Source organism: Benincasa hispida, chromosome 7, assembly GCF_027475165.1.
Source record: "Benincasa hispida cultivar pf3 chromosome 7, pf3_genome.v1.1, whole genome shotgun sequence".
Classification (NCBI taxonomy): Eukaryota; Viridiplantae; Streptophyta; class Magnoliopsida; order Cucurbitales; family Cucurbitaceae; genus Benincasa; species Benincasa hispida.
In genome coordinates this window covers 52,095,092-52,110,016 of record NC_143484.1, presented here as the reverse complement: position 1 = coordinate 52,110,016, position 14,925 = coordinate 52,095,092, and the positions used below count along the sequence as shown (strand labels likewise).

Genomic DNA, 14,925 nt, shown 5'->3' with positions numbered 1-14,925 from the left:
TTTCAAAGGCAATAGAATATCTTAAGAAATAATTTGAGATGAAAGATCTCGGAAGAAAAATATTTTGCCTTGGCTTGCAAATTGAGCATTTAGCAGATAAGATATTTGTTCATCAGTCAACTTATACAGGAAAAGTTTTGAAAAGATTCTATATGGACAAACCACATCCATTGAACATTCCAATGGAAGTTCGTTCATTAGAATTGAAGAAAGATATATTTTGACCTCGAGATGATAATGAAGAATTTCTTGGTCCTAAAGTACCATATCTTAGTGCAATTGATGCACTTATGTATCTTGCTAATAATACAAAACCAGTTATTACATTTTCAGTAAATTTATTAGCAAGATATAGTTCTTCTCCAAAAAAAAGACATTGGAATGGAATTAAGCATATACTTCGTTATCTCTGAGAAACGATTGATTTGGGTTTTTTTATTCAAACAAATCGAATTTTGATCTGGTTGATTATGCAGATTCTTGATATTTATCTTATCCACACAAAGCTAGATCTCAAACAGGTTATCTATTCACGTGTGGAGGAACTACTGTAACGTGGTAGTCAGTAAAACGGACCATAAAGGCTACTTCCTCAAATCATGCTAAAATTCTTGCAATTCACGAGGCTAGTCGAGAATGTATATGGCTAAGATCAATGACTCATCACATTCGTGGAACATGCGGTTTGTCTTCTAGTAAAAATCTTCTAACAATATTATACGAAAACAACACAGCATGCATATCCCAAATCGAAGGAGGATATATTAAAGGAGATAGAACAAAATATATTTCATCAAACTTTTCTACACTTATTATCTTGAAGAAAATGGTGGCATCATTGTACAACAAATTTGTTCGAAGAATAACCTAGCAGACTTATTTACAAAATCATTACCAACCGTAATCTTTGAGAAATTGATGCACAATATTGGAATGTGACGACTCAAAGATCTCAATGATGTTTCCATGAGGGGAGTAAATATACTGTATTCTTTTTAAAAGTATTAGATTATATGAAATATGTACTCTTTTTCCTTCACTAGGATTATTTTCCCAATGAGTTTTTTTAGTAAGGTTATAACAAGACATATTTCATATATATATAATGGGTATCTAAAGGGGAGTATTATAAATATCACAAATTATGTATAAAATAGATACTCATTCTTAGTGTCAAAAAATCAAATGTCACTCCATCTATACTCTATGTATATAGCCATGTGTCTTGTAAATATTCATTCTTAGTGTCCATGTAATTCACCTTCCACTTGCTAAATTGTCTATAAATAATGGTATTTTGTGGGTTTTGAAAGATACACATTGGGCGAAATCCAAAAAAAAATTAGAGAAAGTGGAGATTTTAGAGAAATTTCTTATTTCATATTTTGTTAATTTGTTTTATTTTATTTATTTATATATTATGTTTAATTTATTTTTAATATTTATTTATTTTATTATTATATTATATTTATTTTAATATTATATTTTATTGATACCCGTATTTTGTTATACTCTTTTAAGTTTACAATAGAAAAGAGAATATTAGTCATTTCACATGAAAATAAAATATTAAAGAAAAAGAGAGAAGAAAATTTTGGAGTTTGCAAATCTTGAAAGAAGTAAAACAAAGTTTAAAAAGAAAAAGAAAAGGAAAAGGAAAAGGAAAAGAAAAAAACGGAAGATATTATGTATAAATTGAAAAAACAATTTTTTTTTTTTAAAAAAAAGGTAATTTGACTAAGTCAAAACTAAAAAAATAATAAAAATAATAAAACTTAGAAAGATTCAGTCTTTTCAAGTGACTGAATTGAATAAGTACAAAAAAATTTCCCTATTTTTACAAATAGTTCCAAAGGCCACTTATTTTCACAAATTTTTTTTCAAAATAGCACTACACCTACCCTTAATCCAACTTCAAGGTAAGCTGAAAACATTCTACTACTAATAGACTTATGGTACTGGGTTATTTAGATTTGGGAGAATTTTAAAAGTTAATTAAGGAAAATAGGGGTTTCAAACTTATTTAGGAGAAAGGAAAACTTTTTCCCGTCCGAAGACATCTCTTGAAGAGACGGATTTAAAAATATTTTATTTTTTTTATTTATACGCCACATTAAAAAAAATAATAATAATAAAATGGTCAGAATGTGTCTGTTGATCAGACACATCCTGATCACGCTCGTAACGCACATGGCGCCTGACCAATTTTGTCGTTTTCCCCCTCATTTTACCATAAAAAATCTACCTTCCTTCATTCCTTCCACCGTTTTCATCTTCTCCTTCATAGATTTCATCCTCCTTCACAGAACCTTCATTTCATCTTCCCCTTCATCACCGAAGCCCTCATTTCATCTTCACCCAAAACAAAATTTCCTCATTTCTTCCACCTTCTTCATTTATTTTCAAATACCAATCATTTTCTACCTTCATTTCCACTTTCATATCATTAATTTGTTTCAATGTAGTATTTTATTTGGATGTTGATATATTTTTGTTATTTAACTTTGAATTAAGGTTTTGATAATTTTTACTGATTTTTTTAATGTTCATTTTGTTTACAGTGTATATTATTCAAAGTTTTTTTGGTAAGTTGCAATATTTGGTAAGGTGCAAAGTTTTTTTGGTAATGTACAATATTTTTCTTTTAATAAGTTGATATATTTTTTTATAGTGGGTCATCATAAGGGAGAATTACATGTGATTAATTTTGTGTTATATATGTAATCCACTTTAATGGTTGGTAGTTGCTTTTCTGGTTGGTATTTAACTACCAAAATGAGTATGTCTTCTTTGATTAAATATAACAAACTGTAAGTATATCTTCTTTGGTTTTTATCTATTTCTTTAAAAAATAATTACTTTGCAATTTTATTGCTACTTTGGTAGTTTTTTTTAGGATGAAAATTTTTATTTAAGTGATTTTAAATGGAATCAAACAACTCACACTTTGTTTAAAAAGAACTATAAATTTTCTAACCTATTTCTTATGCATATTTCTAAACAACTCACACTTTGTTCAAAATAAACCCAACCTATTTCTTATGCATATCAAATTATGATAATTATTTTTAAAATATAGTTTAGAATGTTCAACTATGATTTTAAAAATATTACATCATAGTCCCAAATTATTTATGTTCAAACATATAAAAAAGTCATTAATAAAAAAAATACTACATAGTAAAAATAATGTTTTTTTCATACTTTTAGTAAAAATAATGTAACTCAAAATTTTAAAAATAAAAAAATATCTTTAATTCACGTTGAAAGAAAATTTACGAAATCTAAAAATGGGTATTTAAATATGTTCTTAATGGAAAAAAATAAATCTTTTTAAATGTAAAATTTATAATTAAATCTTTTTTTCATTTCGCCAAAATTTTAAAATTTATTAGTAGTTTTTAATGTAAAATTAAGAATATGTTTCTAATGGAAAAAGATAGTGATATTACTTTATTTTGTGGAGAAAAGAAAAAAAATAAAATGAATTAAAGAAAGAATTTAAAGTTAATAGTGGTATTGGATTTAAACTAAAAAGTTCAATTATTTATGTTTAAACATATAAAATGGTCGTTAATAAAAAAAATATTACATAGTAAAAATAATGTTCTTTTTTCATACTTTTAGTAAAAATAATCTAACATAAATTTTTAAAAATAAAAAATTATCCTTAATTCACGTTGAAAGAAAATTTTAACGAAATCTAAAAATATTTATTTAAATATGTTTTTAATGGAAAACATAAATCTTTTTAAATGTAAAAATTATATTTAAATATTTTTTCATTTTGCAAAAATTTTAAAATTTATTAATAGTTTTTAATGTAAAATTAAGAATATATTCCTAATGGGAAAAAAATAGTGATATTACTTTATTTTGTGGAGAAAAGAAAAAAAAACTAAAACGAATTAAAGAAAGAATTTAAAGTTAATAATTAAGAGTTTAAACATATTAAAAAATCATTAATAAAAAAAATATTACATAGTAAAAATAATATTTTTTTTCATACATAATAAAAAAAATACTTTTAGTAAAAATAATGTGACTCAAAATTTTAAAAATAAAAAATTATCTTTGATTCACGTTGAAAAAAAATTTAATGTAAAATTATTAATATGTTCCAAATGGAAAAAAATAGTGATATTACTAAAACGTTGTATTTTATAATGGATTCATTGGAGAAACAAAAATGTAAAATATCCATAATTTTGTATTGACTTTTTTTTTTTTTACAGTGGCTATTATTTATAAAAAAAACTCTACAATCAAGTCATACAAAGGATATGTATATAGTTATTTACTATTATTTGGAATGATATATTGATTATTGAATACTGGATGTTTGAATGTTAATGTTAATGTTATTGTTAGTAATATTATGTTGTTGTTGTTGTTATTATATTTACTATTTATCCAGTCAATTTATTTTGGATTATTCACCTTAATATTGTAGATTTTTACTAAATATTTAAGTTAAATTTAATATTGTTTTTATGGGATCAGATGGACGAGGATGTTACCACAGGGCCATACAACGACTCGGTTTTATACTTACAGTGCAACCATAGATTCGAGGCTGTTTAGGAAGACGAGCATATCAATGCAGTGCATTGTCGGCGAAGAGAGGCTGTTATTCGCAGGCACAAGACCCAGACCCTCGTATATTGAACTATCTACGAGCTGTAGGATTCTATGGAGTCTTTTGTATAAAATTTATACAACTAGACTGGCATCTGATAACGGCATTAGTGAAACGATGGCGCCAGGAGACACACATTTTCCACATGTTGCATGGAGAGTGTACAATTACACTTCAAGATGTAGCAATCCAATTTGGACTCCCGATTAATGGAAGACCATTGATTGGGTCTCTAAATTATGACTGGGAACAACTTTGTGCCTTTCTTTTAGGCGTAACTAATGCGTTGTGAAAGTGATGAAATAATGGTATGAAATTGCGGTGATGAATTATGCATTTCATATGCAAATTTTCCTAGTAAAACCTAAGTATAAGTCTTACTAGGTTTCCTGGTAAGTCCAGAGTCGAACACATGGACTACTAAGATACTATGCGTTAGTAAATTTTGATTCCTTTGCGGTGGTAAAAACAAATAAGTTTGGCTAGTGTATTGTTTTAAGTATAAATCCTATGCGGCGGAATTGAGTAATGAGTTGATGACAACGAAAGTTACAATGAGTATGCAGAGAACGGGTTGAGAAGGGATTTAGCTAACACTTCCTAAGATTGCATTCAAGTTATGCGATCATGTTACACACACACAACAGCATGTCATCTCTTAATGCAAATGTCATAGTTCCTATTTCTATGACGCATGTGATGTATACGATAGTGTCGATAGGACTTATGTCTAAGGCTCTATTCTTGTCTATGCAATGATGAATGATACACACATACACAAGGTGACCGCATATGATCATGTCCTATTTCTAGGGTGCATGCGATGCATGATAGCAAATATAACTTATCTCTAAGTTTCTATCTCTTGCTTATGTATTTCTAATCTGACTTTCTCAAGCCTAGATTCTAACCTAACTCTCTCAAGTCTAGGTTCTTTCTTTAGATTACTCTCTCAAGTATCTCTAAAGGGTGACTGACGCATACATAAGACAAGATGATCGCATAAAGTGAATATCTTAGGTCATGCTAGCTAAGTGCTTCTCAACCCATTCGGAAATTTATCTACTCATGCGAAATGTGAAGAGATTGAACAGATGTTAAGATGAGAATTCCATTTTATAGATAAAGTCGAAATATAAAACAATAATAGAAAGCAGGAATAAGAAGCCCAGTAGCAATGTCTTGCTTCCCGAGGCTTTTACACTGTCTTTTACTCTACTCTGCTCAGAAGAATGTTCTTGCTTTCACAAGTGTCGGCCCTCTCTCTTTTTTCAGCGCTTCCTGACAGTCTTTCGAGCTCACCAGGAATAATCTCTCGGCGTCTTCTTCTCTTCGCTTGCCTCTGCCTCTAAGTATATGAACAACTACAGACTAACAGCTAACTAAATATATATTTTATCTTCTATGTATATGGCGAACTGTGTAGAATTCGAACTAGAACTCAGAACTATTTTCGAACTCCTTTAACGTTGGTGGCCTTCTGTATTTATAGAGCTCAAGGTGAAGAGGCTTTTCTCTCAAATGATTGCAATAATGGGTGGTCATTAAATCTTCTGACTGATGTGCTGATTAATGGTCACCGAAAAGTTGAATGTACTTACTACAGTATGTCGTTAACGGTTTGTCAACTAAATTTGGATTCGACCGTCATCAGCTTTCCGTCCCATCATGATTTATTATGCTTTCACCTTGATGCGCCGTCTTTATGCGGCCACCTTCTTGAGCAAATCTTCGCGAGCGCATATGATTGCATGGCCTTGCGGTCACAATCTTTTAATGCGCGCGGACGCCGAATTCCTTGGATCGCATTTTCATTTGCGCCAACAAATTTTCCTACACAAAATAAGTAAATTAGCTGCTTTAATGCGATGGGCGCATGTGATTGCAATATTCTCAATTTAATACTTTTGGGCACGATTATATATATTTTTACCGTCGCAATCCCACATTGCTTTTACATTTTTGCGTTGTAATAACGTGCATTTCTGTCCGTTATTAGTAACCACGAATGATGTTGTTCTTAAGGGAGGTCGTCTAAGCCTGTCAAGGTTAGCTAATTAATTTAACAACTTTGCCCATCTATCAGACCATGCAGATGAAAAGGACCTGCAATGATATGCTTGAGCATGTATTCTCACATTGATTAGAGGATTGGTATTTCCCGACAAATCCAACAGCAGAGTGCACTTGATGTATCTTCCTCTCTTGGTAGATTTTATTGTTGTCGGGACTTACAGTTGGGGCGCTAGATGTCTTGCATGGTTGTATAGGAAACTATGCAAGGGTGCAGTTATAGATGAAAAAGACATTGTAGGCCCACTTTTATTACTACAAATTTTGGCATGGGATCGATTTCCTCTTCTAGCGTCTCGACGACTCCATAGATACAAGAATAACTTAGTTGATAGACCACTTGCAGTAAGGTAAGCATATTTACCTCATTATTGTTGTGTTCATTATGAAATACTAATAGCTAAAATTCAACTTCTGATTGTTGTAGATGAAATGACAACTATTCTGTAATTAAAGTACCTATGCATGTTCTAGTACAGTATAGGTACACATACTCGATACACATATGTCTAACCAGGTAATATTTTTTTCATTCATATATCATATATTCATATTGTTTCAATCTTCTGGTTAATTCATTTTTTGACACATATGCATGCAGATTATAGGGGAGTCATATAATCATCTTATCCAACTATTGTCGCCATATGTCTCGATGGTAATGAGATATGGACATCCAAATGTCCACTTATATGCTTCTTTGTTGTGGAGTGGCATCATCCAAATTGTGTGATGCGTCAATTTGGGATGTTGCAACAAATTCCTTAACCTTGCAACACGGACGTTCGACTTCATTCACACGATCTAAGGGGCAGACATGAGCGAGACTGGATTGAATATTTGACTCCTCAAATTATAATCTGGGAAAATCGACAGAGTTTGATTGTTAATGGACCTTCTATTAACAATGATATAGGTACCAAGCTTGGATATTTTGAATGGTATTCCACTGTGAGCAAGCAGTACATAACTAAAGCAGGAGCATCCTATCACTTGTTGGTATGAGTTTATTGTTTACTATGATTGTTTGATTTTATTTCTTCATTGCACACCAAAATAAATTTTAAAGTCATTAACTTATTATTCAATTCTTTTTTAGGCCGAGCTTCCAAATTTGCCAATATCTTCTCAAAGAGCCTTGCGTAGACTCACCTCGATATATCGAGTGCGATATTTCGATGGTAATGTTCCAATGGAAGAACAAGGTGATCCAGCAAGACATGAGGATGTTTCTATTCGACCTAATGTTCGGAATGAATATCCAACAACGCCACTCTATCATTTTACACATACTTCCATGATGTCCTCTCCGTGAACATTTGATTTTTTTCCAACAACCCTCAGTACACTAAGCATGGAAGAAGGACAGACTTCACATGTCCATCCAAATATCCATGACCAGTATGTGACATATCAACAACATAGTGAGGGTATACACTTTGTAGAGAAAAGTCAACCACCGAGTGTAAGAGGGCGTGGCGATCGTGGACACTATGTCACTCAACATGATCGATATAGGCGTAATAGAGGATCTTCTTCCAGTCGTGAATAAAGAACATTGTACATATGATTAAATTTATTAATGAAATTCAATTACGAAAATGCACTTGCATTCTACAACACATCCTAAAGAACCTTGAATATTATTTACAATAGTCGAAAGTTAATATCTATATTTTTGCATAAGTTTCTAACAACTTCAAAAACAATAACTTGAAATTAAAAATTAATATTGAGTATATTAAATCAATCATAGCAATTTTTAATCTCAAAATAACATTATTGTTTATATTATTAAAAAACTAGTAATATTACAATCAAAATAAAAAAACGAGATTAGTGAGATAGTTGATTTTAGGTAAGAATGATTTAAAATTAAACAATCTAAATATTATTAACTATAAAAAAACATAAGTAATAAAAGAGTTGGATTTCGAATTATTAAAAGAATGAAAAAATAATAGCAAAATTTTTTTTTATTATTTTATTACTTTTTTAGGGATGCGTCTCTTCAAGAAACGCATCTTTTTTTATGAATTCATCTCTTCAAGAGCCGCATTTAGTGTGGAAAAAATATGTTGAATACATCTAATGCATTCGGTACGAAAAAAAATAATAAAATATTCTCGAATGTATCTCTTCAAGAGACGCATTCGAATGGGGACAAAAAAAACTTCCCCTTTCCCCTAAATAAGTTTGAAACCCCTCCCTAATTAACTTTCAAAACTCTCCCCAAATTTAAATAACCCTATTGTACTCCTAATTTGTACTATAATTTTCTCTTTATAAGCCCCATCTCATCTTCAAAAAATTGTTTTGATGATAACCAATAAGTGAAAATAGTGTTTGTGTTATACTAATATAGGAAAATTTATCCTTTCTTAATGACGGTTTCCTTCATCAGTATCTTCATGTGATCTTTGCTTTCATGGTGGTTACCCAGACATTCGCTAGATATGTGATCCACTTTGACACTATTAAAGCGTTAGCATTGAGTTAAAGTTAGAAAATTTTCTATACTACTATATTATGAATATTAAAATATAGTTCAAATACTTGAAACTTCGAATATAAACAACCAAAAAAAGCACCCGGAACTCGTTACAAAATGATCTTGCAATTTCATGCGTTTAGTTTAATGGGAGTTGGATCAGCTTATTGACCAAGTCTTGCATGTCCTTCCATGAACTCCCATTGCTCCTCACTGCTTCCACCGCCTCTCTTTCCAGCGCTTTCGCTTTCATCTTCTCCGGCGAATCTCCGCTCATAGCCTCGGCGATTACCTTCCCCAACTCGTCCGATTCAGGCACTGAGCTCGTCCCCTCGCAAACACGCACCGCTACTCCCAACTCTTCTACCAATAGCCTCGCGTTGACAAACTGGTCCGCTTCCATGGGCCAACCAAGTATCATTACTCCGCCCACTATGCTCTCAAGCATTGAGTTCCACCCACAGTGACTCAGAAACACCCCAACCGCCCGGTGGTTCAGTATCGCCACTTGAGGCGCCCATCCCTTCACCAAAATTCCACGATCTGACACACGATCCTCAAACCCAATTGGTATTCCGTCTGTCCCGCCATCTGTTTGATGAATTGTTTGAACCACCCACATGAATCGAGTCCCGCTTTTCTCAAGCCCAGAAGCGAGTGCTTCCACTTGCTGACGATTCAGTTTCTTTTGACTCCCAAAACAAACGTAAACCACCGAATCATCAGGACATCTATCAAGCCATTTAAGAATCTCTGAACTCGACTCTCGAATTGGGTTACGCCCATTTTTGTTCTCGATGATATTCAGCGGTCCAACTCCAAATACGCGCCCTTCCCCCTTTTTCTTCCTCAAATGCTCCAAATACTCATGCTCCAAATTCTCGAAGGTATTGAGAACACTAACCCAACTGTTAGCGTTAGCCATGGCGTCGTCCCTCAATAGAACCCAATCAGGATCTGAATCCTGGTATTTCAGGGACATGAGCGACCAATGCTCTCTTTCAAAGGAGGGTGAGTTGGGTATGTTAGGAATCGTAATAGAAGAACGAAGATTAGTTGTTTTTGTGTGAATCCAGCAGTAATCCATGACATTAACGGGGAAGGCACCAGAGCTGTAGAAAACTATCCTGGGAATTTGAAGATGGTCGGCGAGGGATTGGGTCCAACCGAGGAAGAGATCGGAAATGATGGCGTTGGGAGGCGAAGAGTGGGAGTTGAACCACTCAATAATGGAGTCGTGGAGCTGGCGGAGAGCCAACATGATGGGGATGTTGCCATGGTTTCCGATATCTTTGACGTTTTCGACGCCATGGGGCAATTTGGGATGATCGGGTAAGGGAAGAACCAGAGTGCGAATAGAGTCGGAGGAGTGGGCGGAAAGAAGGGGCTGAAGGATGGGGAGGTTTTGGGGGGTAACTAAAATGGTGATGGTGAAGCCGCCATGAGAGGCTAAATGATGGGTGAGATCGAGAAGTGGGAGCATATGGCCTTGAGCTGGGAAAGGAAAAACCAGCAGGTGGCGGCGGATTGTCGACGGCGGCGGTGAAGATGACATTGCTTCAGTTTAAGGCTGATAGTGGAGACGACTGTAAAGTCGGCTGCACAACTTGATGAGAATGAGAGAAAACAAATTGCTCCTCCTCTAGTGTCGACACGACTCGTTTGGAATATGGATGTCCTTTTTCTTCCTTTTTTTTTCTACTAGATCCCACTCTACCCACTTGCAAAAAGAAAATTAAAAAGAATTTTAAAAATGATGGCAAGAAGAGTTTGCCACTACCAACCTAGGATTAGACAATTAAGTTGAGGTTAAATTATAAAAAATGTCACTTAATTTTATATTTTGTATAAAAATGTTTAAGAAGTTTGAATGATATCTCTAAACTTTTAAAATAAATTAAAAAAAATTTTGTCGTTAATTTTGGATGGAAACCGTTAAAATTTTGTTTCAAAAATATCTATAAACTTTTAAAAATTTCAAAAATATCCTTAAATTAAAAAAAAATTATAAAAAAAATATCTTTATTATTATATGAACAGAAACAGTTAATATCGTTCCATCTTATTCTCCCCTCTCTCCGCAGACTATGAATAAATAAATAAATAAAATTGCACACTTTAATTAAGGTATATGAATTTTTATAAGAAGACAAATAATAAATAAAGCACCAAATGATTCTAAACAAAATACTTTTTTCTTTGACTATTTATCGTTTTGAAAAATTAAGAGAAATATGAGAGTATCTATATGAAAAAATGAGGATATCTATATAATACGTTTTAAAATTGATTCTTTTCGAACTTAAGAGAACTCCAAACAAATTGATCACCCTATTTAATGGTAGGAGCTTTTTTTCTTTTACTTTTTATTTTAATTTGTAAAGTTATTTTTCTCACAAGGAATTAATGGTTTCTGTTCAAATACTAATGGTGGAGGTAATTTTGAACTTTTATTAAGGGTATTTTTTTAATTTGTGAAAGTTCAAGGATATTTTTGAAACAAAACTTTAATGGTTTCCATCCAAAATTAATGACAATAGTATTTTTTTTAACTCATTTTAAAAGTTTAGAGGTATTTTTGAAACTTCAAAGACATTTTTGAAACAAAGTATAAAATTCAAGAGCATGTTTTATAATTTAACCTTAAATTAAATACATGAACATAAGTGTAGTTAGGATGTACTAAAAGATGTCCTTTCACAGGGATGGAGAATGAAATAGACAAGTAGACATCTCTAGGAAATATGAATGTATATTAATTATTAAAAAATATTCCAGAGTTGGTTGAGTTCCTCCTATCAATGCCTAGGCCATTAGTTATTATTTAATTTTTTTTTTTAAAAAAAAAGGGAATTTTTTTTACTATTTAACAAAAAGCATTGCATGAGGACATATATTCTCGTCTACATTACACTTAATTATTGCCATAATTAATAATAAACTTATGAAATTCCGTTTTGGAGGCTAAATGTCCCTTTACTAGCGTTTATAAATTCAATTCTCCTCTCTCATTATATAATATTTTTTTAAGTAAAACAATTATGATGATAGGAGATTTAACCTTAGATCATGTCAATTATTGCTAAGGTAAACCCATTTTTGATATATTTGAAAAAAATTAATGAAAGTAAGAGTAAGATAAAATGTGTAGGACTGATTTGGATTGACTTGTGAAAAAAATATTTCAAAAAACTCATTTTATTTTAAGTGATTGTCAAATACTCTAATTTTTTCTAAAATGACTTATTTATTTATAACTTCATTCAAACTTATTTTCATTAAATTTTACATTATTTCATCTAAAAATTGAATTGATGTAAGTTTTGTTTTTTACAATCCAAAGCTGACATTGAAACCAAAATTGAATTAAAACAAAAAATGAATTAAAACCAAAATTGAATTGATGTAAATTTTTTTATTTTATCATCCAAAGGTTTCATTTCTAAGAAACCAAAATTGATAAAAATAACATATATTTATTTTTAGTTTCATTTAAACCTTCCATTGAATTTTCACATCATTTCAATCTTAAAATTGAATTGACGTGAGTTTTGCTTCTTTTACCATCCAAAGTTTTCATTTCCAAGAAAAGTTACTTAGAAAAAATTAAATAAAATTTGATGTTATTTTGTAATTATTTTTCATTTATTTTTTAAATAAAATTTGAGGTTGTGTAATCGTGGATCCGATACACGATTACCCTAAATCGTGGACCATGTCCATGACTTCCTTTCAAGCACGTGAATCGACAGTGACCTGGCACACATAGACTGCCACTTGTACAACCATGCAATATTGACCACAGGCAATCGTAGATGGGGTCCACGACTACCCTAAACCATGTATGGGGTACACGACTTATTGGTCCCCAGAAACCCCTAAGACCCTTCACTTTCTTCCCCATTTCAAACTTCCTCCCTTTCTGCCTCTCTCTCACAGTAATCGTCCACCGTCCGCCATCCACCGATCGTCACTGCTCTATCTACCGTTGCCGACCGTAGGTAACATTTTGTTCCTTTTTTTCCAATATATGATATTATGCTCCTAGATCTACTATATTATTTAAATGTATGTATAAAAAACTAGAGTTTTTGTCTAGTTTAGTTGATCTATTGTGTAGGATTTGAATTTTTTTATTTATTTAATTTTTTTGTAGTTTAATATTATAAGTTGGACTGATCATTTGAGTTGTAGTTGATCTTTTTATTTTAATATTATAAGTTTGGACTATTTAGACTCAAAAATAATATTTTGACTGTTTGGAGTTTTGATCTATTTTGACTGTTTAAAATAATGTTTGGAATGTTTAAAAGAAAAAACAAACTTTTTGGATTAGGTAGTTAGTATTAATGTATTTTTTGTCAACTATAACAATTGTAAGGATTTGAATAAATATGTCGATACGTCCTAAAGATTTAGTCATTCTTGAACCTGGAAATGATGAGGATAATGATATTGACGTAGAACTTGATGAATTATTTGGAAACGATAGAAGTACAAAACATGATCTTGAGTTGGTACCATTAGAGATGTTCACCCAGATAGATTGGGACATTACTAATTCAACTTGTGAACGAGGGTCAACATTGGAGGAAAGGAGTTGATGGTAGATAATTCTAGTTTAATATAAAAAGGAATGTTATTTGACACTAAATAAGATCTACAACTGGATGTTAAAAAATATTGCGTGACAAAATACTATGAGATTATCATAGTAGAATCAAACCAAGATATTTGGCATGTGAGATGCAAACAGTGGAAGGATGGTTGTGATTGAAGGTTACAGGTATGTCAGCGTAAGACTCATGGGATGTTTGAAATTACTAGACTCGAAGGAAAGCACTCATATTTGTACTCATAATTGAAACATGATCATTCATAGCTTGATTCAAATTTTATGAGTATTGAAATCCAAAATATGGTTAAAACTGATCCTAGGGTTTCTATCACCTTATTCCATAAGAAATTTAAAAACAATATGGGTATAATGTTAATTATAGACAAGTGTGGCAAGTCAAGAGAAAAACATTGATTGTTATATTTGGTGATTAGGAGAAATCATATTCAGAACTTCTCTATTGGTTGAGTGTTGTTGTGTATTACAATCTTGGAACACGATCAGATTGGTATTTTCTTCCATCTGATGTGCTAGGTATGACTATTTTCGATTGAGTTTTCTAGTCTTTCAGTCTGTAAGAGAAGGGTTCAAATATTATAGATCATTAATTCAAATTGATGGCACTCATCTGTATGAAACGTATAAGGGGAAACTATGTTGCTAGTATATCCGAAAATATTTGACCGACTGATGCATAATCAGGTAACAAATGAATCTTACAAACTTTTTAGGTGTCTAATTATTTTTTTTTCAGATTAATTGGACGTCATACATGCAAGATATTTAGTTATTACTCCCTGATTACTGTCGTGATGGTCAAGACATTTGGTCGACTATTAGCCCTCTTAAATGCTTCCATATGGTAGAGTGGCATCAACCAGATCGTGTGTTGAGACAGTTCAGTTTACAACAACCGATACCTTTATTGTGCTATACATTCTCGACATTACACCAGATTGATTTGAGGGGTAAGCACGACCTAGACTGATGTCAACACTGGCATGCACGTCATGATCATTGTGCATAGGGAGAAATAAAAAATGGCCCAACTGTATCAGATGACTATTTTTTTATACGATTCAATCACGGGACGATTTATCACAC

The 14,925-nt window shown here is 31.8% G+C and overlaps 1 pseudogene across 1 annotated transcript; it reads right to left on the bottom strand.

Annotated features, from left to right (window-relative positions):
* Nucleotides 1-9,208: 9,208 nt before the first annotated feature.
* Nucleotides 9,209-11,104, bottom strand: LOC120082245 (UDP-glycosyltransferase 89A2 pseudogene; annotated as a pseudogene). Its single transcript, XR_016530681.1, has one exon. The product of XR_016530681.1 is annotated as a UDP-glycosyltransferase 89A2 pseudogene (transcript).
* Between the last annotated feature and the right edge of the window lie 3,821 nt (nt 11,105-14,925).